This window comes from Bos indicus, chromosome 15 (assembly GCF_029378745.1).
Source record: "Bos indicus isolate NIAB-ARS_2022 breed Sahiwal x Tharparkar chromosome 15, NIAB-ARS_B.indTharparkar_mat_pri_1.0, whole genome shotgun sequence".
Classification (NCBI taxonomy): domain Eukaryota; kingdom Metazoa; phylum Chordata; class Mammalia; order Artiodactyla; family Bovidae; genus Bos; species Bos indicus.
Window position 1 is genome coordinate 43,431,889 of NC_091774.1, and position 19,455 is coordinate 43,451,343.

The window sequence follows — 19,455 nt, forward strand, 5'->3', positions numbered from 1 at the left end:
AAAAGTCTACAAACAATAAATGCTGGAGAGGGTGTGGAGAAAAGGGAACCTTCTTTCACTGTTGGTGGGAATGTAAATTGACACAGCCACTATGGAAGATGGTATGAAGATTCCTTAAAAAACTAGGAATAAAACCATGATATGACCCAGCAATCCCACCCCTAGGCATATACCCTGAGGAAACGAAAATTGAAAAAGACATATGTACCCCAATGTTCATTGCAGCACTGTTCACAATAGCTAGAACATGGAAGCAACCTAGATGTCTATCAACAGATGAATGGATAAAGAAGTTGTGGTACATACACACAATGAAATATTACTCAGCCATACAAAGGGACACATTTGAGCCAGTTCTAATGAGGTGAATGAACCTAGAGCCTATTATACAGAGGGAAGTAAGTCAGAAAGAAAGAAAAGTATCGTATACTAAAGCATGTATATGGAATCTAGAAAGATGGTACCAAAGAATTCATTTGTAGGGCAGCAATGGAGAAACAGACATAAAGAGCAGACTTAAGGACACAGGAAGGGGGAGGAAAGGGTGAGATGTATGGAGAGAGTAACATGGAAACTTATATTACCATATGTAAAATAGACAGCCAATGGGAATTTGCTGTATGTCTCAGAGAACTCAAACAGGAGCTCTATATCAACCTAGAGGGGTGGGATGCGAAGGAGATGGGAGGGAGGTTCAAGAGGGAGGGGACATACGTATACCTATGGCTAATTCATGTTGAGGTTTGACAGAAAACAACAAAATTCTGTAAAGCAATTATCCTTCAATTAAAAATAAATAAATTTACAAAATAAAAATAAAGATCCCATGTCCCGCAACAAAGATCGAAGATCCCTGTGTGCCACAACTAAGACCTGACTCAGCCAAACAAATACACAGAATCGAGGCCTGGGTGTTGGATGCTGGAGTCACTGAGAGTAATTATGCAGGAGGGATGGAGGCAAATGCTGTAAGCCCAGAACTCATGTTCCCATTAGAAGGCTTTAGCATCATTGAAGCCATTAGAACTACTTAAGGAACACTGTAAACATGAATGTTCTGGAGTTATACTCTAGCAATTCTGTATCATAATCTTTGGCGGGTAGGACCCATGCTTCTGATGATAATTAGATTAGGAGCTACCACCACAGGCAATAAGAAGCCATTCAAAATTTTAGTTGGGAAGCCGAGGATCCGAACTGAATTTCAGATAATGGTCTTTAAACAAGGCTCTCAACAGCTATGCAAGAATGGACAGTTTAAGGACATCAGTTTAAAGGGATCTTTGGCTTCCATCACTACGAACAAAGCTAGTGGAGATGATGGAATTCCAGTTGAGCTATTCCAAATCCTGAAAGATGATGCTGTGAAAGTGCTGCACTCAATATGCCAGCAAATTTGGAAAACTCAGCAGTGGCCACAGGACCAGAAAAGGTCAGTTTTCATTCCAATCCCAAAGAAAGGCAATGCCAAAGAATGCTCAAACTACTGCACTACTGCACTCATCTCACACACTAGTAAAGTAATGCTCAAAATTATCCAAGCCAGGCTTCAGCAATATGTGAACCGTGAACTTCCTGATGTTCAAGCTGGTTTTAGAAAAGGCAGAGGAACCACAGATTAAATTGCCAACATCCGCTGGATCATCGAAAAAGCAAGAGAGTTCCAGAAAAACATCTATTTCTGCTTTATTGACTATGCCAAAGCTTTTGTCTGTGTGGATCATAATAAACTGTGGAAAATTCTGAAAGAGATGGGAATACCAGAACACCTGACCTGCCTCTTGAGAAATCTGTATGCAGGTCAGGAAGCAACAGTTAGAACTGGACATGGAACACCAGACTGGTTCCAAATAGGAAAAGGAGTTCGTCAAGGCTGTATATTGTCACCCTGTTTATTTAACTTCTATGCAGAGTACATCATGAGAAATGCTGGACTGGAAGAAACACAAGCTGGAATGATGACACCACCCTTATGGCAGAAAGTGAAGAGGAACTCAAAAGCCTCTTGATGAAAGTGAAAGTGGAGTGTGAAAAAGCTGGCTTAAAGCTCAACATTCAGAAAACGAAGATCATGGCATCTGGTCCCACCACTTCATGGGAAATAGATGGGGAAACAGTGGAAACAGTGTCAGACTTTATTTTTCTGGGCTCCAAAATCACTACAGATGGTGACTGCAGCCATGAAATTAACAGACACTTACTCCTTGGAAGGAAAGTTATGACCACCCTAGATAGCATATTCAAAAGCAGAGACATTACTTTGCCAAAAAAGGTTGGGCTAGTCAAGGCTATGGTTTTTCCTGTGGTCATGTATGGATGTGAGAGTTGGACTGTGAAGAAGGCTGAGCGCCGAAGAATTGATGTCTTTTGAACTGTGGTGTTGGAGAAGACTCTTGAGAGTCCCTTGGACTGCGAGGAGATCCAACCAGTCCATTCTGAAGGAGATCAGCCCTGGGATTTCTTTGGAAGGAATGATGCTAAAGCTGAAACTCCAGTACTTTGGCCACCTCATGTGAAGAGTTGACTCATTGGAAAAGACTCTGATGCTGGGAGGGATTGGGGGCAGGAGGAGAAGGGGACGACAGAGGATGAGATGGCTGGATGGCATCACTGACTGGATGGACGTGAGTCTGAGTGAACTCTGGGAGTTGGTGATGGACAGGGAGGCCTGGCGTGCTGCGATTCATGGGGTTGCAAAGAGTTGGACACGACTGAGCGACTGATCTGATCTGATCTTGGCTTCCATATGCATTGTTGCCTCAAATTGATGTAAGGATGCACCTTCCATGTACACTATCATGCCTATTGTCTATCCCCACTACAGCTTTCACAACTGTTCTTCTCTTTATGAAGAAAAAAAAAAAAGTGCATCACCCACGCATCCTAAGAGAGTCAGACACCTAAAAAAGTCATCTCTTTAAAGAGCTTAGATACCTAAAAAAGTCATCTCTTTAAAGAGGTCACCCAGAGTAGGCTTCACTCTTGCCATCTCCTGCTTCACCACTTCTAATTTACCTTGATTCATAGACCTAACATTCCAGGTTCCTATGTAATATTGTTCTTTACAGCATCAGGCTTTACTTCCATCACCAGTCACATACACACCAGGGCATTGTTTTTGCTTTGGCTCCATCTCTTCATTCTTTCTGGAGTTATTTCTCCACTGATCTATAGTAGCATATTGGGCACCTACCAACCGGGGCAGTTCATCTTTCAGTGTCATATCTTTTTGCCTTTTCATACTGTTCATGGGGTTCTCAAGGCAAGAATACTGAAGTGATTTGCCATTCCCTTCTCCAGTGGACCACGTTTTGTCAGAACGCTCCACCATGACCTCTCCATCTTTGGCAGCCCTACATGGCAGGGCTCATAGTTTCATTGGGTTAGACAAGGCTGTGGTTCATATGATCAGTTTGATTAGTTTTCTGTGATTGTGGATTTTCATTCTGTCTGAATCAGTGAATTAATATGGACTGGAATGGGCAAATTTAATTCAGATGACCATTATATCCACTACTGTGGGCAAGAATCCCTTAGAAGAAATGGAATAGCCCTCATAGTCAACAAAAGAGTCTGAAATGCAGTACTTCAGTGAAATCTCAAAAATGACAGAACATCTCTGCTTGTTTCCAAGACAAGCTATTCAATATCACAGTAATCCAAGTGCCCCAACCAGTAACGCTGAAGAAGCTTGAAGTCGAACAGTTCTATGAAGACCTACAAGATCTTCTAGAACTAACACCCAAAAAAGATGTTCTTTTCATCATAGGGGACTAGAATGCAAAAGTAGGAAGTCAAGAAACACCTGGAGTAACAGGCAATGTGGCCTTGGGAGTACAAAATGAAGCAGGGCAAAGCATAACAGAGTTTTGCCAAGAGAACGCACGAATCATAGAAAGCACCCTCTTCCAACAACACAAGAGAAGACTCTACACATGGATATCACCAGATGGTCAACACTGAAATCAGACTGATTATATTCTTTGCAGCCAAAGGTAGAGAAGCTCTATACAGTCAGCAAAAACAAGACCAGGAGCTGACTGTGGCTCAGATCATGAACTCCTGATTGCCAAATTCAGACTTAAATTGAACAAAGTATGGAAAACCACTAGACCATTCAGGTATAACATAAATCAAATCCCTTACAAGTATACTGTGGAAGTGACAAATAGATTCAAGGAATTAGATCTGATAGACAGAGTGCCTGAAGAACTAGGGATGGAGGTTTGTAACACTGCACAGGAGACAGTGATCAAGACCATTCCCAAGAAAAAGAAATGCAAAAAGGCAAAATGGTTGTCTGAGGAGGCCTTACAAATAGCTGAGAAAAGAAGAGAAGTTAAAGGCAAAGGAGAAGAGGAAAAATATACCCATCTGAATGCAGAATTCAAAAGAATAGCAATGAGGGATAAGAAAGCCTTCCTCAGTGATCAGTGCAAAGACATAGAGGAAAACAACAGAATGGGAAAGACTAGAGATTTCTCAAGAAAATTAGAGATATCAAGGGAACATTTCATGCAAAGATGGGCTAAATAAAGGACAGAAATGGTATGGACATAACAGAAGCAGAAGATATTAAGAAGAGGTGGCAAGAATACACAGCAGAACTGTACAAAAAAGATCTTCATGACCCAGATAATCATAATGGTGTGATCACTCACCTAGAGCCAGACATCCTGGAATGTGAAGTCAAGTGGGCCTTAAGAAGCATCACTATGAACAAAGCTAGTGGAGGTGATAGAATTCCAGTTGAGCTATTTCAAATCCTAAAAGATGATGCTGTGAAACTGTGGCACTCAATATGCCAGCAAATTTGGAAAACTCAGCAGTGGCCACAGGACTGGAAAAGGTCAGTTTTCATTCCAGTCCCAAAGAAAGGCAATGCCAAAGAATGTTCAAACTACCACACAATTGCACTCATCTCACACATTAGTAAAGTAATGCTCAAAATTCTCCAAGCTAGGCTTCAACAGTATGTAAACCGTGAACTTCCAGATGCTCAAGCTGGATTTAGAAAAGGCAGAGGAACCATAGATCAAATTGCCAACATCCGCTGGATCATTGAAAAAGCAAGAGAATACCAGAAAAACATCTATTTCTGCTTTATTATACTCCCAAGGCTTTGATTGTGTAGATCACAACAAACTGGGGAAAATTTTTAAAGAGATGGGAATACCAGACCACCTTACCTGCCTCCTGAGAAATCTGTATGCAGGTCAAGAAGCAACAGTTAGAACCGGACATGGAACAACGGACTGGTCCCAAATTAGGAAAGGAGTACGTCAAGGCTGTATGTTGTCACCCTGCTTATTTAACTTATATGCAGAGTACATCATGAGAAACGCTGGGCTGGAAGAAGCACAAGCTGGAATCAAGATTGCCAGGAGAAATATCAATAACCTCAGATGTGCAGATGACACCACCCTTATGGGCAGAAAGCGAAAAAGAACTAAAAAGCCTCTTGATGAAAGTGAAAGAGGAGAGTGAAAAAGCTGGCTTAAAACTCAACATTCAAAAAACGAAGGTCATGGCATCTGGTCCCTTTACTTCATGGCAAATAGTTAGGGAAATAATGGAAACAGTGAGAGACTTTTTTCGGGGGGCTCCAAAATCACTGCAGATGGTGACTACAGCCATGAAATGAAAAGATGCTTGCTCCTTGGAAGAAAAGCTATGACCAAACCAAACAGCATATTAAAAAGCAGAGACATTACTTTGCCTCTTCTTTCTTTTTGCAATGGTCCTTACGCTGGACTCTGTCTTGAAATGGTGGGCAACCACAGCTACAGATTTCAATTTACAGTACATATCGAGCAATTCAACTTTTTCTTATAATGTCGTAACTTTTCTCTGCTTCTTGGGAGCACTTCCAACATCACTAGCAACACTTTGTATGGGTCCTACAGTGTTACTTAAGGTTTACGGTACTGCTTTAAACTCAATGAAAAATACGTAAGAACCACGACAGATCATTTCTTACTGTAATATGCTATTTACTGGAAAAAGCAGTTAAGTAACTGCTCATGTGGCGATGATTAGCCTCATAAAGCCTTTTAAGCAGACAACACTTGAGCTCACTGCAATAGCAACAGGATGTGGCTATGAAATTATTACAGCAGTACAGTATGTACCACAGCTAATTTATGCAGCTATGATTTAATACCACATCTTCATGTTCATTTACATCTCTCTGGCCTTCCAATGGCGCCATGGATGGTCTCTGTTTGTGTATGTAAGTTTTGATAAATTTTAACTTTTTATAATAGATCCGTGTAAATGTTATGGTAATAAATGGTAAAACAGACTAGTAACTAGATATATTTTATGCATTCATGACATACCAAGCTTTTTAAAAATGTTTCACTATTTTTAGGCTATGTGTTTTGTCTGAGAGTTTTCTCAAATTATCACAAATATCAAAAAATTTCCAATATATTTATTTAAAAATTCTGCCTCTAACTGGACCCACACAGTTCAAACTCATGTTGTTCAAGGGGGAGCTGTATTGCAAGGTATATTATAATTAATTTTTTATGTTCCCAATTTTTTCTGAGGATTTGGGGTCAAATAAAATGCCTCTATCTGAAGAATAAAATACATAAGTAATATTATTATTAATTTGTTAAGTATTGATAAAGCCTTTCTTGGTATGTTTCCCAGGAATTAAGTGAGTGAAGCTGTGGGTAATGGTTCCTTTGAAAGTTAGGTGCTTTCCAACTCTTTTGCTTTCAACAAAACTGAAAACTGAGGTGTCAGCTGACAGATTGTTAAAAATAATTTTGATAGGAAATTGCTATGTGATTTTTGGCATTTAATTCAGAAGGAGCTCAAATAATTGAGAAAGTCTACAATATCAAAACTCATTTCCCCCCACATACCAACAGTCAATCATTGACAAAGGAGGTAAGAATATACAATGGCAAAAAGATAGTCTCTTCAGCAAGTGATGTTGGGAAAGCTGGACAGCTGCACGTCAATCAGTGAATTTAGAACACACCCTTACACCATACACAAAATAAACTCAAAATGGCTTAACAACTTAAACATAAGACGTGATACCATAAAACTCTTAAAAGAGAACACGGGTGAAACATTCTGACATAAATCATACCAGTGTTTTTTTAGGTCAGTCTCCCAACGTAATAGAAATAAAAGTAAAAAATTAAAAAATGAGACCTAGTCAAAAATCACAAGCTTTTGTATAGCAAGTGAAAGTTGCTCAGTCATGTCCAACTACAGCCCATGGAATTCTCCAGGCCAGAATACTGGAGAGGGTAGCCTTTCCCTTCTACAGGGGATCTTCCCTACCCAGGGATCAAACCAAGGTCTCCCACATTGCAGGCAGATTCCTTACCAGTTGAGCCACAAGGGAAGCCCAAGAATACTGCAGTGGGTAGCCTATCCCTTCTCCAGGGGATCTTCCTGACCCAGGATTCAAATCGGGGTCTCCCGCATTGCAGGAGGATTCTTTACCAACTGAGGTATGAAGGAAGCTCCTTTGCATAGCAAGTTCAGTTCAGTTCAGTCGCTCAGTCGTGTCCGACTCTCTATGACCCCATGAATCACAGCACACCAGGCCTCCCTGTCCATCACCAACTCCCAGAGTTCACTCAAATTCATGTCCATCGAGTTGGTGATGCCATCCAGCCATCTCATTCTCTGTCATCCCCTTTTCCTCCTGCCCATAATCCTCCCAGCATCAGGGTCTTTTCCAATACATCAACTCTCTGCATGAGGTGGCCAAAGTATTGGAGTTTCAGCTTCAATATCAGTCCTTCCAATGAACACTCAGGACTGATCTCCTTTAGGATGGACTGGTTGGATCTTCTTGCAGTCCAAGGACTCTCAAGAGTCTTCTCCAACACCACAGTTCAAAAGCATCAATTCTTCAGCGCTCAGCTTTCTTCACAGTCCAACTCTCACATCCATACATGACCACAGTAAAAACCATAGCCTTGACTAGACGGACCTTTATTGGCAAAGTAGTATCTCTGCTTTTCAATATACTATCTAGGTTGGTCATAACTTTCCTTCCAAGGAGTAAGCGTCTTTTAATTTCATAGCTGCAATCACCATCTGCAGTGATTTTGGAGCCCCAAAAAATAAAGTCTGACACTGTTTCCATTGTTTCCCCATCTATTTCCCACGCATGAAGTGATGGGACCAGATGCCATGATCTTAGTTTTCTGAATGTTGAGCTTTAAGCCAACTTTTTCACTCTCCTCTCTCACTTTCATCAAGAGGCTTTTGAGTTCCTCTTCACTTTCTGCCATAAGGGTGGTGTCATCTGCATATCTGAGGTTATTGATATTTCTCCTGGCAATCTTGATTCCAGCTTGTGCTTCTTCCAGCCCAGCGTTTCTCATGATGTAATCTGCATAGAATTTAAATAAGCAGGGTGACAATATACAGTCTTGATGTACTCCTTTTCTTATTTGGAACCAGTCTGTTGTTCCATGTCCAGTTCTAACTGTTGCTTCCTGACCTGCATATAGGTTTCTCAAGAGGCAGGTCAGGTGGTCTGGTATTTCCATATCTTTCAGAATTTTCCACAGTTTATTGTGATCCACACAGTCAAAGGCGTTGGCATAGTCAATAAAGCAGAAATAGATGTTTTTCTAGAACTCTCTTGCTTTTTTGATAGGAAACCATTAAAAAAAAAATGAAAGGACAATCTATGGACTAGGAGAAAATATTTATAAATGATGCAACCAACAAAGACTTAATCTCCAAAATATACAAACAGCTCATACAACTCAATAACAAAAAGCAAACAACCCAACCAAAAAATGGGCAGAAGACCTAAGTAGCTATTTCTCAAAAAATATATATGTATAAATGGACAGTAGGCACATGAAAAAATGCTCAACACTGCTAATCATTAGAGAAATGCAAATGAAAACTACAAGATACCACCTTCACCAGGCACAGGAGCCACCATTAATGTCTCCAAATAATAAATGCTGGAGAGGATGTAGAGAAAAGGGATCCCTCCCACACTATTGGTAGGAATGTAAATTGGTGCAGCCACTATGGAGAACAGTATGGAAGTTATTCAGAAAACTAAAAATTGAGTTGCCATATGATCCAGAAATCCCACTCCTGGACACATATCTGGAGAAAACTATAATTCAAAAAGATACATGCGCCCTTATGTTCATAGTAGCACTTACAATAGCCAAGACATGGAAACAACTTAAATGTCCATTGATGGATAAAGAAGACTTGGTATATATACACAATGGGATACTACTCATCCACTGGAAAAACAAATGAAATAATGCCATTTTGGGCATTTCTTCTCTTTTTTGTTGCCCCTGTCTTTTTGTCTCCACCAGCGCCAGGCGAACAGGTGCAGCAGTACCACAATGAGGAGCAACAGGAGGACAATGCCTGTGACAGCACCCACCCAGTGCCACCCTGAACCCAGTGCTTGGCTGATCTTGGAATAGGGATTCAGCTCCTCCATCAGGAGGGCAGCTGCGGGTGGAGGCAGGGGCTGAGCCGGGGGAAGGCCCACTTGCTCTTCAAATCGCCTCACCCTGGGGCCTAGACTCCTCTCATCTTAGGAGACCCGGGTTCTGGTCTTGGCCTGTTCCTCAATCCCTTCAACCTCACCTGTGTGTGTCTAGATATTATCATTCTACATGAAAGTAGGTCAGAAAGAGAAAGACAAATACCATATGATACCACTTCTATGTGGAATCTAAAATATGAACCTATCTACAAAACAGAAATAGGCTCACAGATATAGAAGACAGACTTGTGGTTGCCAAAGGAGAGGGTAGGCGGGGAGGGAGGGAGGGTTGGACTGGGAGTTTGGAATTAGTAGATGTAAACTGTTACATATAGAATGGATAAACAACAAGATTCTACTGTACAGCACAGAAAACTACATTCAATATGCTGTGATAAACCATAATGGAAAAGAATATACATATATATGTATAAGTGAGTCACTCTGCTGTATGGTAGAAATTAACACAACATTGTAAATCAACTATCAGTTCAGTTGAGTCACTCATTCGTGTCCCACTCTTTACAACCCCATGAATTGCAGTACGTCAGGACTCCCTGTCCATCACCAACTCCTGGAGTTTACTCAAACTCATGCCGATTGAGTTGGTAGTGCCATCCAACCATTTCATCCTCCGTCGTCCCCTTCTCTTCCTGCCTTCAATCTTTCCAACATCAGGGTCTTTTCAAATGAGTCATCTCTTCACATCAGGTGGCCAAAGTATTGGAGTTTCAGCTTCAATATCAGTCCTTCCAATGAACACCCAGGACTGATTTCCTTTAGGATGGACTGGTTGGATCTCCTTGCAGTCCAAGGGACTCTCAAGAGTCTTCTCCAACACTACAGTTCAAAAGCATCGATTCTTCGACACTCAGCTTTCTTCACAGTCCAACTCTCACATCCATATGTGACTACTGGAAAAACCATAGCCTTGACCAGACGGACCTTTGTTGGCAAAGTAATGTCTCTGCTTTTTAATATGCTGTTTAGATTGGTCATAACTTTTCTTCCAAAGAGCAAGAGTCTTTTAATTTCATGGCTGCAATCACCATCTACAGTGATTTTGGAGCCCAAAAAAATAAAGTCTGACACTATTTCCATTGTTTTCCCACCTATTAGCCATGAAGTGATGGGACCGGATGCCATGATCTTAGTTTCTGAATGTTGAGCTTTAAGCCAACTTTTTCAATCTCATCTTTCACTTTCATCAAGAGGCTCTTTAGTTCTTCACTTTCTTCCATAAGGGTGGTCTCATCCGCATATCTGAGGTTACTGATATTTCTCCCAGCAATCTTGATTCCAGCTTGTGCTTCATCCAGCCCAGAATTTTTCATGATGTACTCTGCATATAAGTTAAATAAGCACGGTGACAAGATACAGTCTTGACGTACTCCTTTTCCTATTTGGAACCAGTCTGGTGTTCCATGTCCAGTTCTAACTGTTGCTTCATGATCTGCATACAGATTTCTCAAGAGGCAAGTCAGGTGGTCTGATAAAACCAAAGCTTTAAATAACAAAAATAATTCCTGCTCAATTTAAGAATTCAAGTAAAGTCAAATGTAAAAGTGAACAGTTAGACAGCATATTAAAAAGCAGAGACATTACTTTGCCAACAAAAGTCCGTCTGGTCAAGGCTATGGTTTTTCCAGTAGTCATGTGTGGATATGAGAGTTGGACTATAAAGAAAGCTGAGTGTCAAAGAATTGATGCTTTTGAACTGTGGTGTTGGAAAAGACTCTTGAAAGTCCCTTGGACTGCAAGGAGATCCAACCAGTCCATCCTAAAGGATATCAGTCCTGGGTGTTCATTGGAAGGACTGATGTTGAAGCTGAAACTCCAATACTTTGGTCACCTGATGCGAAGAGCTTACTCATTTGAAAAGACCCTGATGCTGGGAAAGACTGAGGGCAGGAGGAGAAGGGGACAACAGAGGATGAGATGGTTAGATGGCATCACCGACTCAATGGACATGAGTTTGGGTAGGCTCCAGGAGTTGGTGATGGACAGGGAGGCCTGACGTGCTGCAATTCATGGGGTTGCAAAGAGTCAGACATGACTGAGCAACTGAAATGAACTGAACTAAACTGAACTGAGCCTCTTAGTCTAATTCAATCTCCTTTCTGTAAAAAGACAGCTGTTACAAAATGGGATGATTTCTATGATGCCAGATCCCAAGTGGAGGAGGATGCAGACCAGATCAAAGATGAGTGGGCCAGACTCCTGTGTCATGCTGTCCTGGATCCAAATCTTTGCTTGCCTTGAAGGTCTAAATCAACGTGGCAAGTTATGCACACATGGACACACTCAGGACTGTAAAAGATGAAACTGTGACATGGTTTATGTTTCCAGCTGGCTCTGACTCCAGGGCCCCGGGGTATCTGTCTGAGTGTAGCCCCTGCAGGCCAAAGCCTAGTCCCCATCCATATCAGTCCTTTCAGGGACTTGGATGTTTGAAAATCCTGCTCAGTCTCAAAACTGGTCTCAGCACTGCTTCCACTGGTCAACATGTGCTGCCCCAGGAGTTGACCTGCTGCAGACAGTTCCCAGGGGGCAGGGTGGGGAGCAGTAAGCAGGGTCTCAGCCTACACAGCTTACCTGAACAGATGTTTGGGAAACTTCGGAGTTCTGATCCTGTATTTGTGCCTCCTTGACTTAAGGCAGGCCCAGACGTCCCCGGCAGCAAAAAAAGCAAGCAGATTTGCCAGAGGAGAACCAGCCAGTTCAGTTCATTCTGCTTTCATTTTTCCCACCTATGAGGTGTTTGGCAGCTCATGTAAGTGTTGATAACCCATGAGACTGAGACAAATGCCCTCCTCAAGGAATACACTAGCTCTTTAATTTATTTGGACACTTCACCTTTTAACTCAGGAAAGCTCTGGCAGGACACAGCATTGCTTTTCTCCACATTTTCCATGTTGCAGGAGCGGAGAAAGCATTTTATGAAAGACTGAGCGAATGAATGAATGAACAAATAACTACCTGGTTTCTGTAAATTTCAGTTTTTTAAGTCTGTCACTTAAAAAATATGCTTCCATTCCCTGTCTTGATTCAGGTCCTCACAATCTCTTACCTGTACCCTGCACCCAGCCCAGAAAGAGTCTCAGCATTATCCCTATACCTGTTCTTGGCATCTTCCATCACTCCACTTCAGCTTTACCATCACAGTCTGCCTTGGAAACCATCTGACTCATTTCATTATGTTCTAAATTCAACCACTGATTCATTCAACAAACATGTATTGAGGGACTTCCCTGGTGGTCCACTGGCTAAAACTTCATGCTCCCGATGCAGGGGGCCCAGATTCAATCCCTGATCAAGGAATTAGAGCCCACATACCACAACTAAAAGTTTGCAAGCCACAACTAAGACCCAGTGCAGCCAAATAAACAAATAAATAAAATTTTAAATATGTATTGAGCATCCACTATGTTCCAGGTATTGCTCTGGCTCCTTGGGACACATCAATAAATTAAAAAAGACAAAACAAATATCAGTGTTCTGCAAGGGCTCATTTTTGAATAAATATGAATAAATATAACATTTGAATAAACATGTTATATCATATGTTATACTATAAAAAGTTAGATAAAGGAAAAAAAGCAAGGAAACCAGCATAAGAGCGCAGGGTGAAAGATGCTGCCAGGAGCTGTCCCACTGAGAAAGTGAGCTAAGTGAACTGAGCAAAATCTTAAGAAAGTGGGGAAAGAAGACAAGGAGAATAGCTGAGAGAAGGATGTTCTAAGTAGAGAGAACTGAGGCAGGGTGTGTCTGACATGACTGAGGAACGACAAGAAGACCCTGTTGCTGGAGCAAAGTGAATGATGACAAGAACAGTAGGAGCCAGAGGTGCAGTCCTCTAGGTCAGATCACACAAGACTTTGTCAGAGGGTCTTGAGCAGAGGGACTTGCTATGACATATTTGAAAAGAATTCCTCTGGCTTCTGAATGGAGAACAGACTCCTGGAGGTGGGGGTGGATTTAGAAGCAGAGCAAATTGTAGGAGCTACTGCAGTAACCCAGGCAAGAAATAACTAAGAGTGCCTCTGACCAGGATGGGAGCAGTGCAGGTCGTGAGCAGCGTACGGATTCGACTCTGGGTATATTCTGAAGACAGAGCCGTAGGGATTTCCTGGTTGGAGGCAGGAGGTGAGAGAAAAAGAAAAGATGACTCTCAGGCTTTATTTAGTCTGAGCAATGGAAGAAGACCACCCTCATCAACTGAGGCAGGGGAGGCTGTGCGTAGAGCAGTACAGGGGGTAAGATTAGATGTTTGTGTGTGGACACACTGACCTTGGGTTGTCTTTTAAACTTTTAAGTGGAGATGTCAAGTAGACAACTGGATAAATGACTAAGGAGAGAGATCTGGGCTGGCTCTCTCATGGCTTCCCACGCTTTAAATATGGAGTTCACTGACATCTCCAAAATCAGCTGGCTTGTCTCTTAAGCTGCAATTTCTTAAATTCCATTGCCTACTTGATGTATTCATTTAGCTTTCTAAGAGGCATCTCAGATTTAACATGTCCAAAACTAAGTTCCTAATTCTCTGACTCCCTCTATAAAACACAAACAGAAGAACAAACAATAAAATTTTTTAAATATGGCAGTTCCATTCTTTCTAAAACTTTAAGCCATCACCGACTCTTCCTTTCAAACTTCACATTCAAACCATCAACAAATGCTGCTGGATCCATGCCCAGGCTATCTGTACCACCTTTACCAGTGCACCCTGGTTCAAAGCACCGTATTATCTCTTGCCTGAATTATTAACAACCTCCAAACTCTGACAGTTTGACAATCAAATTGATTCTTTTAAAAGCTAAATCAGAGCATCTCATTCCTCTCCTCAAAACCCTCCAATGGCTCCACTATCACAGTATGTGATACAATCCACCACTCTGCTTGCGTCCCCTTCATTTCCCACTTACTCCACTTCCGTCACACAGGCTTTTTCCCACATGCCAAGCACATGCCCCTGCCTCAAAGTCTTTGCTCTGGTGTTTCTTCTGCCATGAAAGCCCCCTCTCCAGATTTGCAAAACGGCTGCTCTTTCACCTCCTTCGTATCTCTGCTCAAATGTTACATCAGAAAAAAATCTTCCCCAACTACTCTACATAAAAACAGTACACCTAATCTCCCTCACCTGGCTTCATTTCCCTCTGTTGCACTTATGATTATCAGACAATATAATACATAATACATAATATTTAATATATATGTTTATTGTATGTCTCCCTAACTAGAAGCTTCACAGTAGCACAGACTTTATTCACTTCTCTATCCTCAGTGCCTGGACCAGTGCCTGGCAGGTAGTAGACATTCACTAAATATTTGCGAGAGGAAGGAAAGAGGGAAGGAAGAAAGGAAGGCTGGCTTCTTTGGAGCTCAAGAGTTCATCATGACACCAGAAATTGGCTGGAGAAAAAAGACCTCAGCACAAACTCTTGAACACAAGTTCATGGCATAACCACCGCCCCTCGCCCCACCCCACCACACACAGACCCTCAATAACTTAAAACCCATGAAAATGTACAACAAAGGGAGATGTGACATATGTTTGCGGGGTGGAAAAGTATACAGCCATTAAAAACACTAATTATGAAGACAGTAAAATGTCTATAGTGTGTTAAAAGTAGCAGACTGTGAAATAGAACAGTTCTCAATATGTAATTACTGTGCTGCTATAATTACAGCAATGCAAATGTGTGCACACAGGAGAGCTGATGTTTAAAACAAAATAAATTACTGTGTTAGGCCTATTAGTGGCATTGTGGGTGGTTTTGTAATCTTTCTTTTTTCCCTTTACAATTAAAAAAAAAAAATCTTGTATTCTTTCTTCCTTAAAAGGAGCACGTTTTAACTCCCTGGGCACACTGGCTGAGGAAAATCCCAGCCCAGTGAAGTCAGCACCCAAGTTTCCCCAGAGACTCCCCTGCATGGAGGAGGGGTCCTGGGCCTCGCCTGCACAGAGGGCTGCCCCAGAGGTTGAAACCCAGTGGTAAGTGAGGCATAGAGCGTTTGCATGACTAATCCAGGAAAAAAAAACCCACCAGAGACTTATTTCTATTTAAGCACAGAGAAATGCAGAAGTAGATCTACGTGAACCTAATTTGTCTTTAAAACGAAACCAACTGTGCCCCTGAGGCGTTTTTGGGGGTGGTGGAAGGGGCTTCTGTAAGGAGAGAAAGTCAAGTCCAGGCTGTAATGACCCTCACTGGAGAACCAAACACTTCCACTGGGGTCCAGATTCGTGGGCCTCGGGTCGCTCCTCAGGGGAACCTCCATGTTAGTGCCGAGAGATCTGAATCTAGAAACCCACTGAATGTTAAGCTGTTCATAACCAAATTAAGGTTATGTACATTGGTCATCATAAAAGCTACCGAATTTCTTACTAGAAAAAGGCACATCACCCCCCAAATTGGAAACAATTTCAGGGTTGTCACGGACTCTTTAAATCCTAGACAAGCTTACTTGGCCCTGTACCCCTAGATTAAAAACTCCTGCTGCATCTGCTACATACATAGTGTATGACGTGAACATTCTTTTTCATCTGTTGATAGGTTTGTGATTAATAAACACAAATAAATAAGTACAGATTAATTTAAAAGAAATACTGAATTCAGGGACTTTGTTGTTGTTTTATGTTCTCCAAAGAGACAGTAAACGCCCCTACAGGTCCAGGAACACGTTAAAGGGGGTCTTCCATCCCAGGGGTCTCCTATCCCTGCTGCAAGGCTGAACCCCCAATGTCCCTTCTAAGACAGTGGGTCCTGCCCTGGCGGGTCCCGGGGCCCAGGCATTGGAAGGCGCCTGTGCTTTTCGGGGTTTTTTTTTTTTTTTTTTTTTCACGGAAATGCTGCAACCGCTGGTTGGCTCACCTGTATTTTAAGTTTTACTCCCCAATTATCACTGGGTTTTCTGGACGTAGACTGTCAGCCAGTGTCTACAAAAATAACCAGCACGGTCCTGAGCGCGTGGCGCAGCCCTCGAGGGCGCTCCGGGTGAGCGCCCTGGGGAGGAGCCCTGACGCGCCCGGGCGTAGGCGGCCGGCTGGGCCGCGGCCAACCGCGGAATGTCCTGCCCGCGAGCTCCCCCGCCTGGGCGCGCCGGGAAGCCCGGCCGAGACCAGGGAGCGCGCGGCGTTCCCGCGCGGAGGGGCGCGCCGGGCGTGGCGGCGGTGGGGGCGCCGTAGGGCGCCGGCTCCCGACAGGCCTCGGCGTCGGGCTGAGCGGCGCCAGGCCCGAGACGGTGCGGTTCCCAAACACCCTCCTCCCCGGCGGCTCGCTGACTGAAGGGAGACCGTAAGCAAAGGGGCGCACGCGCCAGCCTGTTCCTCATCGCTGACGACTCCAGGCCGACCCCTCTCCCGGCTGTCTTCTCATTCCCTGAGATGCCCCCAAACCTGATTTCCACTTTGGCAACCAAACTTGGCTGGTTCGAGAATACCCGGCCCGACTCAGTCCGGGACTCATCTGACAATAGCATCTTGCACACGTTCTGTATGTATGCGTCTGCTGAATAAATAAAATATTTTATTTTTCATGTTTGAACGGTGTCTGCTTCAACATTTCAACAGTGAGCTCCTTGTTCGGAGTGGGTACAGTCCGTGATGTGCTGAGAAGGATGGGGGGCGGCCAAGGAAGTGGGGTAAAAAACGCAGGAAGCTGCTGACTGGAAAGTCAGCTCCTAGAACATATCCGGGCGCAGCGCCTGGTGCCGCGGAATTCCGCGCAGAGGGCGAGAACCACGTGACCTCATCACGGAACTGGAAAGAAAGATGCTAAAGGGAGAGCCCGAAGGGGATAGTTACTACCTGATAGCCGGGTACAGGCCCAGCTCTTAGAGGCACTAGAGACGTGGGACTGGGGAAACCTGAGACTCCAGGAGACCTGAACAGAAGGAGGCCGGTCAAAAGGGCCCCAAATCTTCCTGCAGAGACAGAGGTACACATAGCGCCCGCCACCCCACCCCCACCCCCGCAACACACCCCCAACACACCCCCAACACACACACCCGGGCTGCGGGCTTGGAAGGCAGATTCTAGGCCCGGCCCCAGGCTTCTCAGGTCCGGTGGGACCAAGGCAGCCTGCAGGGGGCAAAATGTTCGTTTCTACTGCTAGGCTGGGACTGAAACCAGAGCCAAAAATAGAAGCTGAGATCAACTGAAAGGAATGAGACTGAACAAACATGTGTGTATGTCTAAAACCCTGATGTGACACATAGTAAATTAATATTCCCAAACACGGGTGTAAAACGGGATTACTTAGTGAGGAATGCTCGCATACATGAATGAACATTTGGAGGGAAAAAAAGGAAGTTCTACATTATACATCAAAATAAACTCCATGTGGATTAAAATTCTAAATATTTTAAAGAACATCATAGAAACACTATATTAAATAGGATAAAACAGATTTATGGGTAAATGTCAGCATTCCCAAAGCTTTGAAACAAGAAACTGCAAAGGAAGACTAACATTCAAAAACTCCACAGGATTTTTTAAAGAAAAATGTTTACACAAAACAACAAACAGAAAATCCCTCAAACGTATAAAATTTTGTTTATATATCTAAAAAAAACAAAGATTCCACTAACTCAATTTACAAAGAAGTATGTAATTCAAGAGGAGAAATAAAATTAGTACACAAGTATAGGAGGAAATTTTCATTGTTACAGATAATCAAATATTTTAAACTTCAAACAACTTTGAAAAATATTTCATCACTGTATTGTACACCTGAAACTAACATAATATTGTAAATCAATTATACTTTTATTAAAAAAAAAACTTTGACATAGCACCATACATCTACTAAAGTTGAAGAAATGCCGTAAAATTGTAATGCATGATGTTAGCAAAGCAATAAAATAATGCTCACAATAATACTTTGAATATTTTAAAAATTGATTTATCTTATATACATCTTAAGACAATGATAAATTCATTAAACTGAAGTAATATAGTCAAATATATGTTATTTTATCTTCACCCAATTAACAAAACCCTTAACTTCAATGGAAAGTGACTGCAAAAAGATTGCTTCACCTCATCCTTTTCCCAGAGTTGGAGTTAGCCAGACGTAAAATGCCACTGCTTCATTTTCAGTACACTCAGTCTGTTGCAAAATAAAGTATCTAAAGATATGAATTAAAGTACTGCCACAGTTTAGGGAAAAGATCTTCAAAGTAAAAGCAAAAAAAGATCTTGACTTAGTTTATTCACTTCTGTGGTTTTAAATGCCATCACTGTGTTAATGATTCTCAAAACAGATCCCTAACCCCAACCTCTCCCCTGAACTTCAGACTCAAATATTTGTCTGTCCTCTGACCTCTTCAAATGGATATCAAACATAAATGTCCAAATCTGACCGCTTGTTCTCCATCTCTCCTTCTCCAGACACACGCATACACCACGCACGACTGTTTTTCTAACAGTCTTTATCTCGGTTAATAGCAAGTCAGTTCTTTGATTTGCTCAGGCCCCAGACTTGGAGTCATCCTTGAGTCCTTCTCTTTCCTTTAGGTCTGGGCCAGATCATGCCAATTCTGTATTTAAAACTTACCCAAATCTCTCCATCTATCATCACCTGTAAAAGCTGAGGTGGTCGCTGTCCCCTAAAGCCCTCCCCCACATCTCTGGCCTTTTCTCTTCCTCCTTTCCCTTCCCATGACTCCTTTTGGTTAGACTGGCCTCCTTGCTGTTCCTCAAGCACACCAGGCACATGCCCACATGACGGACCTATTTCCTCAGCCAGGAGGGTTTTCCCCTCCATAGTCTCACATGGTACATGCCCCACGTCCTTCAGATCTTTACTCAGAAGCAAAAACAACTTTCTCAGTGAGGCAAACAAAAACAACAAAAAAAAAACAAACCTTCCTGCTTTGGATTTTTCTACTTTATCACTATCTAAAGGTATGTAGGGAATTCCCTAGTTAGGATT

At 42.5% G+C, this 19,455-nt stretch overlaps 1 protein-coding gene across 1 annotated transcript in view; it reads right to left on the minus strand.

The window, feature by feature from the left end:
- The window catches only part of SWAP70 (switching B cell complex subunit SWAP70), a 150,975-nt gene extending 132,254 nt beyond the window's left edge, over positions 1-18,721 (minus strand). The window contains exon 1 of the mRNA XM_019975353.2: positions 18,561-18,721. The gene's annotated coding sequence lies outside the window, so the exon portion shown is untranslated. The remainder of the gene's footprint in view (positions 1-18,560) is intronic.
- Between the last annotated feature and the right edge of the window lie 734 nt (positions 18,722-19,455).